Source organism: Eriocheir sinensis, unplaced genomic scaffold (assembly GCF_024679095.1).
Source record: "Eriocheir sinensis breed Jianghai 21 unplaced genomic scaffold, ASM2467909v1 Scaffold893, whole genome shotgun sequence".
NCBI classification, from domain to species: Eukaryota; Metazoa; Arthropoda; class Malacostraca; order Decapoda; family Varunidae; genus Eriocheir; species Eriocheir sinensis.
In genome coordinates, this window is record NW_026112267.1 from 44,838 (window position 1) to 50,000 (window position 5,163).

The window sequence follows — 5,163 nt, forward strand, 5'->3', positions numbered from 1 at the left end:
GGGAGATACTACCATATACTGACTGGGAATAAGGCATCACAGATTGGAGAAGTACCACTGGCTGGGGAGCCCTATAGCCCCCACTATACAGGTATGTGGACAGGCTGCCATTGGTTCATACTCATAGTATAATACATCTCAGGGGCGGAAGTGTGTGTGTGTGTGTGTGTGTGTGTGTGTGTGTGTGTGTGTGTGTGTGTGTAAGAATGCTACTGAGGAATTAGGGAAAATAGGAGGACGGAGTAGGATAGGTATTGAAAAAGGAAAGTGAGGGAATTACTTTGTGAAAGTATATAAACAGATGGATGAATAGTTTGGTAGGAAACTAAGTGGTGAAGAAGAAGAAGAAGAAGAAGAAGAAGAAGAAAAATAATAATAATAATAATAATAATAATAATAATAATAAGAAGAAGAAGAAGAGAGAGAGAGAGAGAGAGAGAGAGAGAGAGAGAGAGAGAGAGAGAGAGAGAGAGAGAGAGAGAGAGAGAGAGAGAGAGAGAGAGAGAGAGAGAGAGAGAGAGAGAGAGAGAGAGAGAGAGAGAGAGAGAGAGAGAGAGAGAGAGAGAGAGAGAGAGAGAGAGAGAGAGAGTTTGGTGGTAAGCTAAGGCGAGGTCACTGTGGTATGACAGAATAATTTTCAACATCTAATGAGTGTGAACACAGTTGGAGATGTTACTGTAGAAAGTACGAGTATGGTGGGTATGGGAGCAGGCAAAATGCGAGCTTGTGTGGAGAGAGAGAAAAACGAACAGAAGAGAAAGCAGGATACTATATGTTACAAGTTGTAAAACTGTAAGTATGGATGGATTAACCCCATAAATGTTTAAGTATGGAGATGTAGTGGTAGAGTGTATGCTATTGATATGTAAACTTGCTTGTGGACCATTAAGTGCAAGAGAAGTGGATGAAGACACTAACTGTCCCCTCTCAAGAGTAAAAGTGAGTGCAATAGCAATAAAAGGATTAGGATGCTCAGTGATCCAGGAAAAGTTTATGGGAGAATATTGACTGAAAGGCTGATGGAAATAACAGAGAAGGTTAGTAAGGAGCAAGGAGGTTTCAGGAAAGGGAAGGACTGCATGAATGAAATATTTACAATTAAGATGATAGTTGAATAGTATCTAGGAAGAGGTAGGAAACTATATGCAGCCTGTATGAATCTTAAGAAGACATATGATAGGAGAAGATAAGGAAGATCTATGGAAAGTTCTAGGAATATATGGTGTAGGAGGACAGTTAGGTAATGGAGGGAAAAAAAAGGCATTTCATAGAGGAGCGTATTCATATGTGAGGGTGGAGGTGAGACAGGGATGTGATGTCGCCATAGCATATCAATATCTTTACGGATGATTTTATGAGGGAAAATAAAGCCAAGGTTGGGAATATTGGAGCAAGATTGAGGTTGCATTTTGCTGATTAGCCTGTGATTGGATGTTTGCAGATGACACTGTCTTGCTTGCTGACAGTAAAAGGGAACTTAAGATTAAAAATGTGGTGAATTAATTTAATAGGGTGTGTACAAGAGTGATATTGAAAGTTAAAGTAAATTGATCTTTTTTGAGAGAAGAGGATATATAGGTGGTGAAGTTCAGCACGCATTGTAGCTAGTGTGAGTGTACCACTTGCTAAGAGATTCCAGGTAATGATAACATAACATAACATATTTATAGGACAACAAAGGGTAGTCTACTTATCCGGAAACTGTGCTATGGATAAGCAATGTTTTGAACTGGTTTGGACACATTGAGAAAAAAATGAATGGTTAGTTGGAAAAGATGTACATGAGTTAGGATACTTAATGGCCAGAACCATGACTCTTCGCATTAGGCTGATTGAGAGATATGTTTAGTGCTAGGTTGCGTTGTCTTTTTATTGCCTTTTCAATAAGGCTGCCTTTTCGTTTGCGACCCTTTCCAATGGGTGCAGCTCCTCGTGGCATGCCCACCTGGCGTCGTGCAACAGAAGTGGGCTGGCAAGGTATTTTGCCACGACCAGCTCCCTGCATAGCAGAACTACCAGTGCTGTGAAGAAGGCTGTTCAGTTGATTTGATGTTCGAACAGATTTAAGTCTTGACAACAGTTTCTGCATTCCCTCAAGAGTCTGTTCATCTCCATACTGAGTAGCAAGGTGGAGCATAGTGTCATTAATTTATGTTATTACTTGTAATACTGCTGCACCTGTAGGTTTGGTAGAATTACTTACGTCTCCAGTTTCATTACATTCCACTTCTGGCTTTATGTTTGTAGGTGGCATCTCTACTTCCACATTATCTACATCATGAGCTGCACCATGAGACTTTTGTTTTCCTCCAGTATGTGAGTGATCATCCCTGTTACTGATTCAGAGTTTTCTTTCAAGGTAACAAAGAAATCCAAGGGTGGTACGTTTTCATTTCCAAGTGCAATACTTGCAAGCCAGTGCCTATTTTCTGGGCTATTTTCCAATATCTGAGGTAACTGCAAGAGGAACTGTTCTGAACAAGCAGCCTGATGTTTGCAAACTTTACCAGTCATACCAGTACTGCACTCGCACAAGCCAATTTTAAGATCTACAGTATACTGTATTTGTTCCTTTGACTGGCTTTTAACTATGAACTGATGCTGATCTTCATTATACCTAGTGATGCTTTCCTTACTAATGGAAATCCCAGTTGGTGGCTTCACTACTTTCCTTCTACAGAGAGACACATCAATGAGGCGTTGTTTCATATATTCATCAAATATTTCATTCATAAACATGATCAGTTGAGTCGTGTTGTAGGCTTTACATCTGCAGGGCAAACCAGAAACATGTATAGCATAAATTTTTGTCCTGATTTCTAAAATATTACACATTGGTGCACAATTATTATACGTATATTATATATTATAAAGGTTTTTTTATTAGCTAAATATCGATGAACATTATTTATAGAATATGTGCATAGCAAAACATTATTTTTAGTTGTTTTTCACAGTGATAAAATTTAATTATATGTCAGTGTACTGAATTTGTAACTTTTACTATTAGGCACTAGTAGTTTAGTAAGGAACTTCTTTAGTGTTACAATACCACAAATTTGCTTAATATATAATACCTTGCTGCTATGGGGAAACTGTATTTTCTCTATCTTCTAAGGTGAAAACTGAATTTCTTCCCTGAATCCCTATCTTGTATGGGGAAAACTGTATTTCTTCTCTATCTTCTAAGGTGAAAACTGAATTTCTTCCCTGAATCCCTATCTTGTATGGGGAAAACTGTATTTATTCTCTATCTTCTAAGGTGAAAACTGAATTTCTTCCCTATCTTGTATGGGGAAAACTGTATTTCTTCTCTATCTTCTAAGGTGAAAACTGAATTTCTTCCCTATCTTGTATGGGGAAAACTGTATTTCTTCTCTATCTTCTAAGGTGAAAACTGAATTTCTTCCCTATCTTGTATGGGGAAAACTGTATTTCTTCTCTATCTTCTAAGGTGAAAACTGAATTTCTTCCCTATCTTGTATGGGGAAAACTGTATTTCTTCCCTTTCTTCAATAGGGATATCTGTATTTTTATGACAAATAATATACAAAGTCAAAATCTCTTCCAACGTCTCAAAAAATTTTCCTAGAAATTTGCCTAGGGGGCAATCTCCCCTATGGCCCCCCCACTGGCTACGCCACTGGGGAGGATTATTGGAAAAAGTACATCATTGGAAATTCGTCAGTCATCGATGGGTTCCTCCATATACAAACATTATAAGGAATATAATACATGTTTTATATGACGTGTCAGAGGTCACTTTACCATTTTCTTTATGTGTACAATGTATTCCATGTTTAACCCCATTTTTTCCCGGAAAACAGGTAAAATAGGGCTGAAAGTTAGGTTTAGGAGAGGGCTGATTGACCTATTAGCCTTTTTCCCATAGCATACAGTATTAACTATGAACGAATTCGCTATGAACGACCCCGTTCATCGACCTATTAGACGTTTATAGCTTGACTGAGGTATATATAATGACAAATGGCACACTAACCTGTTGAGAATGATATCTTTAATGATGCACATGGTAGATTCTGCAAAATTATTTGTGTGGTGTCCACGTAGCAAAAATCCAGCCCTGTACACAGTACTCCATTCTTCCTTCCTTTCTATCAGCTTTGCCAGATACCTGTAAATGCAATATACTTTAACTACATTGAAATAACATATTATCAGTGCATTACTTATGTACAGTCCCCTGCCACTTCCAATGCCTCCACCAATGCATTTTCGTTCCTATATCTGGCAATTGTGGCTATATTAAGACAAAACAAATACATGGTGCGAATCGTTACTAAGAGAAGGGCAGGGTAGTTTAAACTTTTTGCCTGTCATTCATCACAGGTGGGAAGGACTTTGATAGTGTCAGACGAAATGTTGTTAGAGGAGGGGTCTGTACATGACATACACCAACAAGGAATGGTTATCTGTACTATACATTTTAACTGTCAAGAATGTACGCAAGTCAAAATGAATCTTATAATATGATGCATTAAAACATTCAGCAAACTGGACGATAAAGACAAGCAAGCCAGCCACCAAAACAAACGTAAAGCGCATACTAAATTTTAAAAGTATTAATCCACATCCGCATCAGTACATCTGCATTTTTAAAATTATCTTTAAACGTACACCATGTGTACATATCCAAGTGCAAAATAAACATGCTGTTCATAATAAAGATGTGCACCAACATGAGTAGGCAACTACAAGAATAATCATATCAAACTTCAGCAAACCGCAGAAAAGACAGAGCAGCCACCACCACACATGCATAGGCAGAATGAAATTGAAAATCTTATCATACATTCACTAAATATACTTTGAATGGTTTGGTTACCATACCAACGTATGTATTTTTTCCTCTTGTACGGTAGCCTATATCTGAAAGATTGAAAGATTAATACATAATCTGTTAGTCTTCACTAGCTAAATGGAAACTGTCAAACATCCACAGATATAATACAATTGAGCTTAAAAAATGACCATCTTATTTCATCTAAAATTAATAATGGTCACATATCTACAATACATAGGTAACTGTACCTCATGTACTGGTTATACTTTTGGGCTTCTGGGGTCTGACAAAAGCAATTCCATTCATCTTGAAATGTTTCATCTGAATCAGCATATACCAGATTCTTTGCCACTGTCATT

The 5,163-nt window shown here is 37.7% G+C and overlaps 1 long non-coding RNA gene across 1 annotated transcript in view; it reads right to left on the reverse strand.

Annotated features, from left to right (window-relative positions):
* Window positions 1-2,336: 2,336 nt before the first annotated feature.
* LOC126994848 (uncharacterized) overlaps window positions 2,337-5,163 on the reverse strand; it is a 3,044-nt gene continuing 217 nt past the window's right edge. Inside the window, exons 1-3 of the long non-coding RNA XR_007749650.1 lie at window positions 5,053-5,163; window positions 4,001-4,135; window positions 2,337-2,770 (exon numbers count right to left, since the gene is read on the reverse strand). The exon at window positions 5,053-5,163 is cut by the window's right edge and continues 217 nt beyond it. This is a non-coding gene — a long non-coding RNA (uncharacterized LOC126994848). The remainder of the gene's footprint in view (window positions 2,771-4,000; window positions 4,136-5,052) is intronic.